At 36.4% G+C, this 15565-nt stretch overlaps 1 non-coding gene and 1 pseudogene across 1 annotated transcript; both read left to right on the forward strand.

Annotated features, from left to right (window-relative positions):
- Positions 1–4810: 4810 nt before the first annotated feature.
- Positions 4811–4908, forward strand: LOC149213834 (U6 spliceosomal RNA; annotated as a pseudogene).
- A 9347-nt stretch (positions 4909–14255) lies between these two features.
- LOC149213835 (U6 spliceosomal RNA) lies at positions 14256–14355 on the forward strand. The gene has a single exon (XR_016251725.1). It is a non-coding gene; the product is annotated as a U6 spliceosomal RNA (small nuclear RNA).
- Positions 14356–15565: the final 1210 nt, after the last annotated feature.

Consider the following 15565-nt stretch of genomic DNA (forward strand, 5'->3'; position numbering starts at 1 on the left):
TCGTGAGGCTATCCATTCCCTTAAAACCCTAAAGAAGCCTAGAATGTTGATAAAGGTCGAAATGTCTAAGGCCTTTCACAAGCTCGACTAGGACTATATTGAAAGCACCCTTTAGGCTTTCAGTTTCTATACACACTAGATTCAATTGATCATGTCCTTGATCTCCACTACCTTCTTCTCCATCCTTGTCAATGGCTTCCCCATGGACACCTTCCAAACCTCAAGAGGCATAAGGAAAGGGGGTCCTCTCTCCCCATTCCTTTTCATTCTCATGGTAGAAGGTCTTGGTAGATCCATCAAAGTCTCTCTTCAGAATAGCTCTATCAAAGGTCTCACCATTCATGGCAGCATCACCCTCTCTCACCAAAAATCGATGGATGATACCCTCCTCGTGAACTACTCTTTTGTTCATGATACCAAGGAAGTAAAAACCATCCTATAACTCTTATATGAAGCCCCCGATACCTCCATCAATCTGGCCAAATCCAAAATTTTCTTCTTCAATACCCTTACCATCACTTAGAGGAACATCAAATGCATGCTTCGGTTTTCGTCAACTTCTCTCCCTTCTAAATATCTGGGATCACCCCTCATTGATTCTACCATCAATAACTTTCCCTGGCAAGACTCCTTAATAATCTTAACTACAAGTTGAATTGTTGGACATATAGATCCTTAAACATAACAAGTCTATTAGTCCTCCTAAATTTCATCCTGCAAACAATGCCTAAAGTTCCTTTTTATGTATTCAAAACCCCCAAATGGGTCCTCAAAAGTATCAAAAATCTCCAACGTTCGTTCTTTTAGGGAGGAGCAGATTTAAAGAACAAATGACCCCTCGTGAAATGGGAAATGCTCTTCCTCCCAAAAGCAAATGGAGGGTTAGGCTTACATGATCTAGAAGTGCCAATAAGGTTGTGGGTGGAAAAGTCTGGCAGAAATGGATAAAATACAAGACATAACCATGGGTCCATTTTTGGAACATCAAATATGTAAAGGAGACCCCAAAGCAGGATCTCATTTTCCTCTCCTCTCAGCCTTCGAGATCTCTCATCTGGAATATGATCAGCCTTAACAGACCGTTGGTTAAAATGCACTGCTTTTGGGAAATCCATGATGGAAAAACAACCAGATTTTGGAATGACTCCTGGCAGCAACTACCAAGATTAAGCAACATCATCTCCACTCCACTAAGTCAAGCGTCAGCCCAAAGCACAGGCTGGAACCTTGTTCATTAGTTCTAGACTAACAATGGGAGAAATGAAGTCTACACTTGGATTCCAAAATATCTTATGCGAAAAGGAAGATTCAGAACCCAACAAAACATCCCTTTAGTGGCTACAATAGTGTAGGAAGCTTGTCGGTCAAAGGGGCCTATCACCTCCTAACCCAGGAAGGATCCAATGATCTTTATCCCTTTTAGAATGAGTTCTAGCACATGAGAACCTAGCCCAAAGTTTAAACTTTCACTTGGCTTCTCATCAAGCATATAACTCTCACATGGAATAATTTAGCCAAAAAAGGTTTTCAAGGCCCTTCCTTGTGTTGTCTATGCAAATCTCAACAAGAGACCATAAATCACCTATTTATCTCCTGCATGTATGCTAACATCATATGGAACAATATTTAGAACAACTTCCAAATATATGATCGTGGGGAAAGCATCATCTCCCAAACTACCAAGAACTAGCCAAAAATATATTTCCTTAATCCCATCTCAACAACCTCTAGTCTATCGCTCTGAGCCTCTTATCCTAGGAAATATGGAAAGAAAGGAATCAAAGAACATTTAACAATAAGAAAAAAACTCCTAAGAGCACATGACAGCTTTTCCACAAGTACCTTAAGGATGCCATACCCCTCACCAAATGGAACGCTAAAGACTTCCAAGCTGCACAATCAGAAAAAAGAAATTCATTCCTGGTGGAGCCTTAAGCTCCCAATGATCCAAGAAACTCCCCCTATAGGAAACACAAGAGACCGTTATCTTGATACCTAGAAGTTGCCACCTTCCAACCATTTCAATCTCAACTTTGATGGAGCCTCCAAAGGCAACCCTAAGGAAGTAAGCATCAGAAGGGTCATTGATGATCACATAGGGGAGATTCTTTGAATCTAGAAGGGATGCATAGGCTACGATAGTAATAGTTGGACGTGCTAATTGAAGGTATAAGTGTGGTATAAGCATAGGATAGTGCCACCACTTCTTTCCTTTAATAACTGAAGGTGACCTAAGAATAATCATTCTAGTAGCTCAACGAATCTTTAATGGAACGAAAATATCCACCACTGCATACAAAAAATGGCATCCCTCCTTTCCCAATTAGAGGCCATAATATTCTCCTACACCAAATGCAAATCCAACTCACTAGCAAACTTCTTAGCTAATAAGGGAGCAGAAGAGCATGAGCAATGCGAGGACTCACCCTTATCCTCCCCAACCATCGAAGCCTAGTCCCCTCACTCCAAGCACATTGCTGCTAAGGACCTTCTCCATTGGATCCAGGTGCTCCCATCTGCCCAACCACTTTCTCAAGCCAGGCATGAATCTTTCCTACACTTGGCAGTCTCTCTCCTCGAACCATATATCCATGCATCTGTCAACCATAATTCTTGTACTCTATCGAGTCCTCACACACTATGGTTTAGCACACTCCTAAAAGCCACATTGTATGCATATATTTTTCTCACCATGCCTATGTTTTAGAATGTTCCTCCTATCTATTTAGTCATTTCACTCCACACCCAACCCTATATTAGCTCTTACTCTTCTCTCTTGGGTCCCGCTATCTCAATGCCTCCAACGAATTTCATCACCATCCAACTTAAACCCATGATTTAAGAAAGAGGACAAGTTTGTCATGGTGTTCATGGGTGGGGATGGGGTCGCTCGCTTGCCACTTCAACAATGGAAGACAACATGGGTATTTTTGAGAATGACATCCCTGAACACATTCGGTGTCAAGTTACAAGTCTGGAAGTTGAGGAAGGTCAAAGGGGGGGAAAAGAGCTTTGGGCATTCTACAATGTCTTTGCCCGACACCTCATGGCTCAAGAATGGGAATGCAACAATGCTTCCAGGATGATAGTTGAAGCTAACACCCATACCAACAACATATATTCCTCCTTTCGTCATCTCTCGCTCAACCTTGGTCTTGATTTATCACTAGAACTCCCCTCCTCTTCCTCTCCTAGTCCCTTTGCTTTAATTTTGGTCCCTCTCAACTCCTCCTCAACCTCCACCATCTACACTAGTGTTTGGTGCAATTCTTAGGTTCATGGGTCACTTAGCACCTCATTCCAATCTATGGATGTCTAACTGGTTGGTGAATGTCTTCTTCCTCTCATACCAATCCATTTGGTTGTTTCATTGTGGAAGAAACACTAGAAGAAGGCCCTTCTAGCCCCAACACTGCTGATGAAGTTGTTCCAATCAATGGAGAATGTGCACATATGAAGTCGGTCCATGCTTCCTCCAACCCACAAGGCACTAGCTCAACATGAACAGGTCCACATCTTGTCATGGTATGTTTTTATCTTTGTTCCTCTCAAAGTTGATGTAGTGGTAGTAGCTACAAGCTCTCCATCAAACATTATGTTTAGCTCTTTTTTTTTTGCTTTTTTCCTCTTAACTGTAATAATGGCCCCAAATTTTCTCTTCTTAGGAAGACTATCTAGTTTCCCTCCTTAGGGTAGATGGTCTCCCTTTTGCCTCTTTTTGTGGTGCCTATGGGTTGTGTCCCTCCATGCATCTCTATTTTTACTTTATGTATTCCATTTTTCTTAATATAATGTAAATCATTTGCCAACAAAAAATAATATTACAATAATTTGAGAAGATATTGCATCTTTCTATAGAAATGAAGAAGTATAACAACTTCTATAAAATTTTCCACTGAAGTAGAGGTGTTGCAATACAAATTTATGTGTTGGGATGGATGTGCAATTGTTTGTACTCATTATGCTCATCTCACTTCCCCATTGTTGATGCTTGAATTCTAATATGCTATTGGTTATGTTATATCAGATTTCAAATTTCTAAGTGGCAAAGCAAGATAATTTCTCATTTACTTGGGCAATCGAAATAGTGAAAGTAAGATTTATTTCTAAGGCATTAAATTGATGGTTAGAGTTGATCTCACTAATGAATTTTCCTATCTATGCAAACATATAAAACAAATGACAAATTAGGTCAAATTCAATTAGTTTTAGTCCAATGCTTTAGTTAGCCAACTATGTTTTGTTTTTCTTTGTGTATTTCTCATCAGTCATTAATTCTTCCTCTTAGAGATCAAATTAACTCCATAGTGTTTCTCCCTTAAACTATTATTTTTTGGCCTAGAATTATAGCCATGTCCACTTTTTGAAGGAAAATTATTTCTATATTTGTCACTTGACAAGTGAGAGAAGAAGTAAACAGTAATTAATTCTTCCTCTTAGAGACCAAATTACCTCCATCTTGTTTCTCCCTTAAATTATTTTTTGGGCTAGAATTATAGCCATGTCCACTTTTTGAAGGAATATTATTTCTACCTTTGTCACATGACAAGTGAGAGAAACCGTAAGTAAGAATCAAGGCTATGTAATGACGTTCTCTCCACATGCAAGCTAGTTGTAACCACCTTGATCGCAACACATTAAATAAGTATAATAAATTTAACATAGATGCAATAAAGAAAATCAGAGTTTATTCAATATTTCATGTAGCTTTAAAGAAGCCTAATTACATTAACAAATTTAAGGTTGATTCAAAAAAGAAAATGAACTTTTATTCAATATTTCATGACTTTGAGAAACTGTAATTACATTCTTTCTCTTTATAGAGACATAGATAAAACTGGAATGATACCCTGAACATGACCTTGCATAAGGATGATACACACAATTTGAGAAATGATCCAAAATTTATTAGCCCCAAGAGTTAGCTCAATTGATTGAGTTCCATGGTTAAAACACCTTGCTAATGAGAAGTCCCAAGGTAGACATAACAACCACTAGTATTTGTAAACCCCACATTAATTAAAAACAAAATCCTAAGTACATTAAAAAATTAGTTTTATAACCTACATAAACATGCTACTTTAAAAATAACAAAAGTCATACTAATTATTTTTTTCAAATTTTGTTGGAAACAAAACTCAACAACAATAATTACATTTTTCATATAAATATAAAATATAAAATTTATAAAAAATTTGAAAAATTTTAAAATCTTTAGTAACTATTATTTAAAATAATTTTTTTATACTTTATAAATAAATATAATACTACATCTCTTCTTAATCCTAAAAAATAAAAGACAATCTTTTCTTAATCCCAATAAAATAAAGTACAATCTTTTCTTAATCCCAATAAAATAAAGTACAATCTCTTCTGAATCCCAATAAAATAAAGTACAAATTTTCTTAACATCTTGATATGATCCTTTTTTTCCTTATAACATTTTGGTTTTAAACTAATTTGTTTGTGTAAAAATTAATCAAGTTTATTAAGAATAGTTTTCTAAATGTGAAAATAATTTAAATAATTGAAAAAGTAATTAGTTAACTAAATTTTATTTATTTGTTATAAAGAAATAGGTTAAATCAATTCAAATTAACTCTACAACAAATTATAAAATATCCTTATTTATATTTATTTCAAAAATTAAAAATGAAAAATAAAATATCTTTATAACTATTTCAAAAATAAATAAAAATTATAATCTAAAGGCATCTATTCGTAATCCCAAAAAAATAATAATACATTTATTTTTAATCCCAAAAAATAAAATACAAAATTTGCTTATAAAAAGTTAAACATAAAAAATTACAAAATTTACTTAAAAGAAGTTGAGCATAATTTTTTTTATATAAAAAATAAGTGTATTTGAAGTGTGAATACATTGATCAAGATAGTAGTGGAGAAGATGAGCAAATTATTTAAATAGATGAGCAACTCCATCATTTTGGGGTTGCTAAGGGCACATTTTGGAGAGTAGAATTTTTTGTAGAGACAAGAGGTCAATCTACTACAATAAAAGAATATTTGGAGATAAATGGTAGAAATTAGGACATGGGAATATGCATGAAGTAGCTATTATTTTGTGATTGAGAGGAAAAGTTTAATTTGCAGTTGGTGACAGAGTTTGTTGAAGTTGTAGCATAGATAATATTGAGATAGAATGTATTGAACTAGAGCTTGATGGATGAGAAATATTTAGACCATGTTCATATTACAAAAATGGAAGAAGAGTTGATGAGGATGTAGATCCTTGGTTGCATGTTTGACTTATTTGTATTTGTAGGGGCTGAGAATTCATATATATGGCTACATCAATGTTTCATGTTTCATAAGGATATTAATATTGCATGATTGAATTTTTGCATCTAGATTATTTGTAGCTAATGTATTAAGGTAGTGTGAGTTGAGGATGGTGTGTGGATGTGTGAGAGAGCTGTTGTGATGTTCATGTTGATAAGCTCAAGGGTTCCAGTTTAAAAATGCATGAAATGTGAACCATACAGAGGAGTGAAGTGCGGCTCTAGCAAAATAAGAATCAAGAACATATTTCTTCACAGCCCAATGGGTGTTCAGAAAGGCTCGTTAGTTGTGGAGGCTTCCAGCAGATGATGATCCATAGAGTCGTGAGATGAAGATCATAGTTACTTATAGATAGTTTACATATGTATAATTTATGTAATTATTTGTTTCGCATATAATAAAATATATTGAGCAGTGCAACAACAACAAGGGCAGTTTTTGACCCAGAGGGGATTTTCCACCAAATGTCCTATATTCTTATGTGATGTGATGATTTGTGTCTCATTGTGCATGTTTACTTCATATGTTATGGCTCACATGTGTTGATTGTTTTTGAAGTTGGATGTTCAAATATATTTCTTATATGTTAGGTTATGACTTGTTTAAAATATTGGAGTTAAAGTTTTAAAGTTGTGTAATTGTTATCACTACTAATTCACACCCCCTCTCTTAGTAGTGACCCTTGTTCCAACACAAGGTTGCGGGAAGAGCGACTATTCTGTCTGACCTAGTTGATCTTGAGAAGGCTCATTTTTCTCAAGAAGGATTACAAGAAGAGTTGTCTTAGGGTTTCTAAACAATTGCTGTAGGCTCGAAGTTATAGAAGGGTTTCAGTATTGAATCTAGCAGGTTGAAGTTGCGATGTGAAGTTGGTTAGAGCAAGATCAAGAGAACGACATGTTGGAAGGGCTGACTTGGTACTTAGAGGAGGACATAGTCTAGGACTTGGGTCTTTGTGTTTCATTTGAAGTAGATTCTATAAGAAGAGGACAATTTTTTGGGTTTTCCCCTTGGAGGGGTTTGAGCTTGGCTAAGTGCCTAATTTCTATGTCCATTGTTCTTGTTCGTTCGTTCTTGATATTTGTTTGATGAGAAGATCTAACTAAATAAAAATAAGAATATTAAACAAGTTCAAAATCAAATATTAAGGTTAAGGAAAATTGGAATTAATAGCTACCACATTACATTTTCCAAAAGGGGGGCTAGATCTAATGGCACTTGAAAACACCTGCCGTAAGAATCCTAAGAGTACCATCCCACCCAAACATATTCACCTCCTGGTTATTGCCCTCTAGAAAGAAAAATCCAAAATGCAGCTAGGTGTTCAAGCTATCACCACCAAATACAAGTAGATCTCAGAGACCTACTCCTATCAAACCAATGTACTTCCATTATTATCGTTTCTTGGAACATACGAGGTTTGAATAACCCCTCAGAGAAGCACATTCTCCATCAGAATATCCATTGGGATCTCCCAAAAACATTACTAATCCAAGAAACAAAATGCTCTGGAAAAGAATTTGAATCCATAATGGAAAATTATGGAAGAAGGCACACAATATGGCATTGGACGTAGGAGCCTCTAGGGGCTTGGGAATTTCCTAGGACCCCTCTCAAATAAGTATGGCATTTTTGCCCACAAGTCCCTCTGCACTCACTATTTCTTTTCACTTGTTAGGCACGTATATACAATACTTCCATTCCAAAGTATATTGACATCAAGCTCCTTCCAAGAAGTAAGACATGATATTCCATGTCCACTCCCTAAAGGATCAAATAGAACCCAATAAATGGATCATAAGCTACAACTTCAACATTATCACCTCTATAAAAGAAAATAAGTGTGGTAGAAGGCATCTAGAATCAAAATTCGAAGACCTAAGGAACTTCATAGAAGAAGCAAACATGGTGGACATGAAGACGACCAAAGGCCTCTTCACTTGGAATAACAAAAGTGGGGGATCAGCCCAGCTATCCTCATGCTTGGATCATTTCTTGGTTTCAAACTATTTAATCACTAGAGGTCATGACCTCACAGTGAATATTTTCCCCTCTTCTAGACCATTTTCCCATATTTTTGTCGTCGAGATTATTTGGTAAGCCCCTTAAGCATCCCTTCTGATTTGAACAAATTTTGCACTTATATCTTAATATGATCAACAAAATCAAAAGCTAGTGGAAGGGAATGAACCACTTTAGAGGACCCAAGATGTATGTCTTCCAACAAAATTTCAAGCAAATCAAGATCCTCCTCAAAAAATGGAACAAGGAGGAATTTGGAGATATCTTCCAAGAAAACCATCCCCTTGAAAATGCCATCACCACTATCTAATAGGAGATCATCCTAAATGGTCACACTGACAAAGGTGATGGTAAGGAAGAAGACCTCACCAAACAGCTCAAGGAATACTACAAGCGTGAAGAAATCTATTGGAAGAAAAAATATAGGATCAATTGGCTCAAAGAGGGAGAACATAACACCTCATTTTTCCATATATCAATCTTCTAGAACGGTTAATTTGATCGAATCACCTCTCTTTGAACTAAAGTTGGTGAAGTAGTAGAAAAACAGGAGGACATAGAAAAGGAATTGGTCAACTTCTTTTTTGATATTTTTCAAGAACCTGAACCACAGTGTTGGGAGGCCATAGACCAAATCACAACAGATATCCCATAATTAGTCACTAAGGAACAAAACAAAAGTCCTATCAGACTTTTCTCAGAATTAGATATTATAGAGGCTCTCAATCAGATGGTAGATGGCAAAGCCCCTAGACCTAATGGGTTCATTGTCACCTCTTCAAAAAATGTTGGAACTTCCTTCATAGTGAAATTCATGTCATTGTTGAGGAATCATGAAGCAATAAAACCATCTTACTGGCCTTCAATGTCACCTTCCTAGCTCTAGTTCGAAATGAGGACAATGTTGCTTTTCTAGGTAAATATTGCCCCATCACTCTTTGTAATGTTATTTACAAAATTATAACTAAATTCATAGCTAAGTAGTTGAATCACATTCTTCCCTCCCTCATATCTCCTAAGAAATATGGCTATGTGGAAGGTATACAAATCCTAGACAACATAATCCTTCCTCATGAGGCTATCCATTCCCTTAAAACCCTAAAGAAGCCTAGAATGTTGATAAAGGTAGAAATGTCTAAGGCCTTTTACAAGCTCGACTGGGACTATATTGAAAGCACCCTTTAGGCTTTCAGTTTCTATACACACTAGATTCAATTGATTATGTCCTTGATCTCCATTACCTTCTTCTCCATCATTGTCAATGGCTTCCCCATGGACACCTTCCAAACCTCAAGAGGCATAAGGAAAGGGGGTCCTCTCTCCCCATTCCTTTTCATTCTCATGGCAGAAGGTCTTGGTAGATCCATCAAAGTCTCTCTTCAGAATGCCTCTATCAAAGGTCTCACCATTCATGGCAGCATCACCCTCTCTCACCAACAATCGATGGATGATACCCCCCTCGTGAACCACTCTTTTGTTCACGATACCAAGGAAGTAAAAACCATCCTATAACTCTTCTATGAAGCCCCCGATACCTCCATCAATCTGGCCAAATCCAAAATTTTCTTCTTCAATACCCTTACCATCACCTCGAGGAACATCAAATGCATGCTTCAGTTTTCATCAACTTCTTTCCCTTCTAAATATCTGGGATCACCCCTCATTGATTCTTCAGTCAATAACTCTTCCTGGCAAGAACTCCTTAACAATCTTAAATACAAGTTGAGTTGTTGGACATATAGATCCTTAAACATAGAAAGTCTATTAGTCTTCCTAAAATTTGTCCTACAAGCAATTCCTATAGTTCTTTTTTATGTATTTGAAACCCCCAAATGGGTCATCAAAAGTATAAAAAATATCCAACATTCATTCTTTTAGGGAGGAGCAGATTTAAAGAACAAATGCCCCCTCGTGAAATGGGAAATGCTCTTCCTCCCAAAAGCAAATGGAGGGCTAGGCTTACATGATCTAGAAGTGCCAATAAGGTTCTGGGTGGAAAAGTCTGGCAGAAATGGATAAAATATAAGACATAACCATGGGTCCATTTTTGGAACATCAAATATGTAAAGGAGACCCCAAAGCAGGATCTCATTTTCCTCTCCTCTCAGCCTTCGAGATATCTCATCTAGAATATGATCAGCCTTAATAGATCTTTGGTTTAAATGCACTGCTTTTGGGAAATCCATGATGGAAAGACAACCATATTTTGGAATGACTCCTGGCAGCAACTACTAGGATTAAGCAACATAATCTCCACTCCACTAAGTCAAGCCTCAGTCCAAAGCATAGGCTGCAGCCTTGTTCATTAGTTATAGACTAACAATGGGAGAAATGAAGTCTGCACTTGGATTCCAAAATATCTTATGAAAAATGGAAGATTCAAAACCCAACAAAACATCCCTTCAGTAGGCTCTCCATCAAATATTCAATAGGTAGAAAGAGGGACCATATATCCTCTGATGTGGCTACAACAATGTAGGAAGCTTGTCAGTCAAGGGGGCCTATCACCTCCTAACACAGGAAGGATCCAATGATCTTTATCCCTTTTAGAATGAGCTCTAGCACATGAGAACCTAGCCCAAAGTTTAAACTTTCACTTGGCTTCTCATCAAGCATATAACTCTCACATGCGATAATTTAGCCAAAAAAGGTTTTCAATGCCCTTCCTTGTGTTGTCTATGCAAATCTCAACAAGAGACCATAAATCACCTATTTATCCACTGCACGTATGCTAACAACATATGGAACAATATTGAGAACAACTTCCAAATATATGATCGGGGGGAAGGCATCATCTCCCAAACTACCAAGAACTAGCCAAAAATCTATTTCCTTAATCCCATCCTCAACAACCTCTAGTCTATTGCTCTGAGCCTCTTAGCCTAGGAAATATGGAAAGAGAGGAATCAAAGAACATTTAACAATAAGAAAAAAACTCCTGAGAGCACATGGCAACTTTTTCACAAGTACCTTAAGGATGCCATACCCCTCGCCAAATGGAACGCTAAAGACTTCCAAGCTGCACAACCAGAAAAAAGAAATTCATTCCTGGTGGAGCCTTAAGCTCCCAATGATCCAAGAAACTCCCCCTATAGGAAATGCAAGAGACCGTTATCTTGATACCTAGAAGTTGCCACCTTCCAACCATTTCAATCTCAACTTTGATGGAGCCTCCAAAGGCAACCCTAAGGAAGTAAGCATCAGAAGGGTCATTGATGATCACATAGGGGAGATTCTTCGAATCTAGAAGGGATGCATAGGCCATGATAGCAATAGTTGGATGTGCTAATTGAAGGCATAAGTGTGGTATAAGCATAGGATAGTGCCACCACTTCTTTCCTTTAATAACTGAAGGTGACCTAAGAATAATCATTCTAGTAGCTCAACGAATCTTGAAAATATCCACCACTGCATACAACAAATGGCATCCCTCCTTTCCCAGTTAGAGGCCATAATATTCTCCTACACCAAATGCAAATCCAACTCACTAGAAAACTTATTAGCCAATAAGGGAGCAGAAGAGCATGAGCAATGCGAGGACTCACCCTTATCCTCCCCAACCATCGAAGCCTAGTCCCCTCACTCCAAGCACATTGCTGCTAAGGACCTTCTCCATTGGATCCAGGTGCTCCCATCTGCCCAACCACTTTCTCAAGCTAGGCATGAATCTTCCCTACACTTGGCAGTCTCTTTCCTCAAACCATATATCCATGCATCTGTCAACCATAATTCTTGTACTGTATCGAGTCCTCACACACTATGGTTTAGCACACTGCTAAAAACCACCTTGTATGCATATATTTTGCTCACCATGCCTATGTTTTGGAATGTTCCTCCTACCTCTTGGTCATTTCGCTCCACACCCATCACTATATTAGCGCTTACTCTTCTCTCTTGGGTCCCGCTATCTCGATGCCTCCAATGAATTTCACCGCCATCCAACTTAAACCCATGATTTGAGAAAGAGGACAAGTTTGTCATGGTGTTCATGGGTGGGGATGAGGTCTCTCGCTTGCCACTCCAAAAATGGAAGACAACATGGGTATTTTTGAGAATGACATACCTGAACACGTTTGGTGTCAGGTTACAAGTTTGGAAGTTGAGGGAGGTCAAAGGGGGGGAAATGAGCTTTGGGAATTCTACAATCTCTTTGCCCGACACCTCATGGCTCAAGAATCGGAATGCAACAATGCTTCCAGGATGATAGTTGAAGCTAACACCCATACCAAAAACATATATTCCTCCTTTCGTCGTCTCTCGCTCAACCTTGGTCGTGAATTATCACTAGAATTTCCCTCCTCTTCCTCTCCTAGTCCCTTTGCTTTAATTTTTGTCCCTCTCAACTCCTCCCCAGCCTCCATCATCTACACTAGTGTTTGGTGCAATTCTTAGGTTCATGGGTCATTTAGCACCTCATTCCAATCTATGGACGTCCATCTGGCTGGTGAAAGTCTTCTTCCCCTCATCCCAATCCATTTGGTTGTTTCATTGTGGAAGAAACACTAGAAGAAGGCCCTTCTAGCCCAAACACCATCGATGAAGTTGTTCCAATCAATGGAGAATGTGCACATATGAAGTCGATCCATGCTTCCTCCAACCCACAAGGCGCTAGCTCAACATGAACAGGTCCACATCTTGACATGGTATGTTTTTATTTTTGTTCCTCTCAAAGTTGATAGAGTGGTAGTAGCTACAAGCTCTCCAACAAGTGTTATGTTTAGCTCTTTTTTTTCTGCTTTTTGTCTCTTAACTGTAAAAATGGCCCCAAATTTTCTCTTCTTAGGAAGACTATCTAGTTTCCCCTCCTTAGGGTAGATGGTATCCCTTTTGCCTCTTTTTGTGGTGCCTATGGGTTGTGTCCCTCCATGCATCTCTATTTTTACTTTATGTATTCCATTTTTCTTAATATAATGTAAATCGTTTGCCAACAAAAAATAATATTACGATAATTTGAGAAGATATTGCATCTTTCTATAGAAATGAAGAAGTATAACAACTTCTATAAAATTTGCCATTGAAGTAGAGGTGTTGCAATACAAATTTATGTGTTGGGATGGATGTGCAATTGGTTGTAATCATTATGCTCATCCCACTTCCCCATTGTTGATGCTTGAATTCTAATATATGCTATTGGTTATGTTATATCAGATTTCAAATTTCTAAGTGTCAAAGCAAGATAATTTCTCATTTACTTGGGCAATCAGAATAGTGAAAGTAAGATTTATTTCTAAGGCATTAAATTGATGGGTTAGAGTTGATCTCACTAATGAATTTTCCTATCTATGCAAACATATAAAACAAATGACAAATTAGGTCAAATTCAATTATTTTTAGTCCAATGCTTTAGTTAGCCAACTATGTTTTGTTTTTCTTTGTGTATTTCTCATTAGTCATTAATTCTTCCTCTTAGAGATCAAATTAACTCCATAGTGTTTCTCCCTTAAACTACTATTTTTTGGGCTAGAATTATAACCATGTCCACTTTTTGAAGGAAAATGATTTCTATCTTTGTCACTTGACAAGTGAGAGAAGAAGTAAATAGTAATTAATTCTTCCTCTTAGAGACCAAATTACCTCCATCTTGTTTCTCCCTTAAATTATTTTTTGGGCTAGAATTATAGCCATGTCCACTTTTTGAAGAAATATTACTTCTACCTTTGTCGCTTGACAAGTGAGAGAAACCATATGTAATAATCAAGGCTATGTAATGACGTTCTCTCCACATGCAAGCTAGTTGTAACCACCTTGATCGCAACACATTAAATAAGTATAGGAAATTTAACATAGATGCAAAAAAGAAAATTAGAGTTTATTCAATATTTCATGTAGCTTTAAAAAACCCTAATTACATTAACAAATTTAAGGTTGATTCAAAAAAGAAAATGATCTTTTATTCAATATTTCATTACTTCGAGAAACTGTAATTACATTCTTTCTCTTCATAGAGACATAGATAAAATTGGAATGATACCCTGAACATGACCCTGCATAAGGATGATATACACAATTTAAGAAATAGTACAAAATTTATTAGCCCCAAGAGTTAGCTCAATTGATTGAGTTCCATGGTTAAAACACCTTGCTAATGAAAAGTCACTAGGTAGACATAACAACCACTAGTATTTGTAAACCACACATTAATTAAAAACAAAATCCTAATTACATTAAAAAAAAAAATTGTTTTATAACCTACATAAACATGCTACTTTAAAAGTAACATAAGTCATACTAATTATTTTTTTCAAATTTTGTTGGAAACAAAACTCAACAACAATAATTACATTTTTCATATAAATAAAAAATATAAAATTTATATGAAGATTTGAAAAAATAAAAAATCTTTAGTAATTATTATTTAAAATAATTTTTTTATACTTTATAAATAAATATAATATTACATCTCTTCTTAATCCTAAAAAATAAAAGACAATCTTTTCTTAATCCCAATAAAATAAAATACAATCTCTTCTTAATCCCAATAAAATAAAGTACAAAATTTCTTAACATCTTTATATGATCTTTTTTTTTCCTTATAACATTTTGGCTTCTCTAAGGAGATTGGTTCATATCAATCAGAAGTGCATTCAGTTATCCCATTTCTTTTTCTTCTCTTCAGTTAGATTTGTCCTAACAGGATTCCATTCTTCCTAGCAGATCTAATTCCTCTAAGGAAGAGATGGGCCTTTCGCCGTAGGTAATAAACAGAAAAGAAAAAGGTCCGGAGGGCTTGCACTTCTGAGGGCAAGGAATTTATAGAGGAAGATTCATCTTATCCCAATAGTAATACGCTACGCCCTTAGACGGCTCTTTAGTAGAGTGCTTTCAGAATTAAATTCTTCTATATTATATTCTGGATCGAGATGCTATGCCTAAAAGCAAGTTTTCCTAGTCAACGGAAGACTTTACCGAATCTCCTGGGCCAATTTGTTTGTGTAAAAATTAATCAAGTTTATTAAGAATTGTTTTCTAAATGTGAAAATAATTTAGATCATTGAAAAAGTAATTAATTAACTAAATTTTATTTATTTTTTATAAAGAAAATAGATTAAATCAATTCAAATCAACTATACAACAAATTATAAAATATCCTTGTTTATAACTATTTCTTTTTTTTGTGCTGAAGCAAGCGCCGAACCTACTATTTCATTAATTCAAAGGATAGTTTACAAAGTGTACAAAAACCTGTCAATAAGAACGCAGGAGGACAGGTATGCCTGTCAAGGACAATGATCCACCCACT

Source organism: Pinus tabuliformis, chromosome 1_1, assembly GCF_031772625.1.
Source record: "Pinus tabuliformis cultivar Carrire ecotype Pingquan chromosome 1_1, CPIR1, whole genome shotgun sequence".
Lineage (NCBI taxonomy): Eukaryota > Viridiplantae > Streptophyta > Pinopsida > Pinales > Pinaceae > Pinus > Pinus tabuliformis.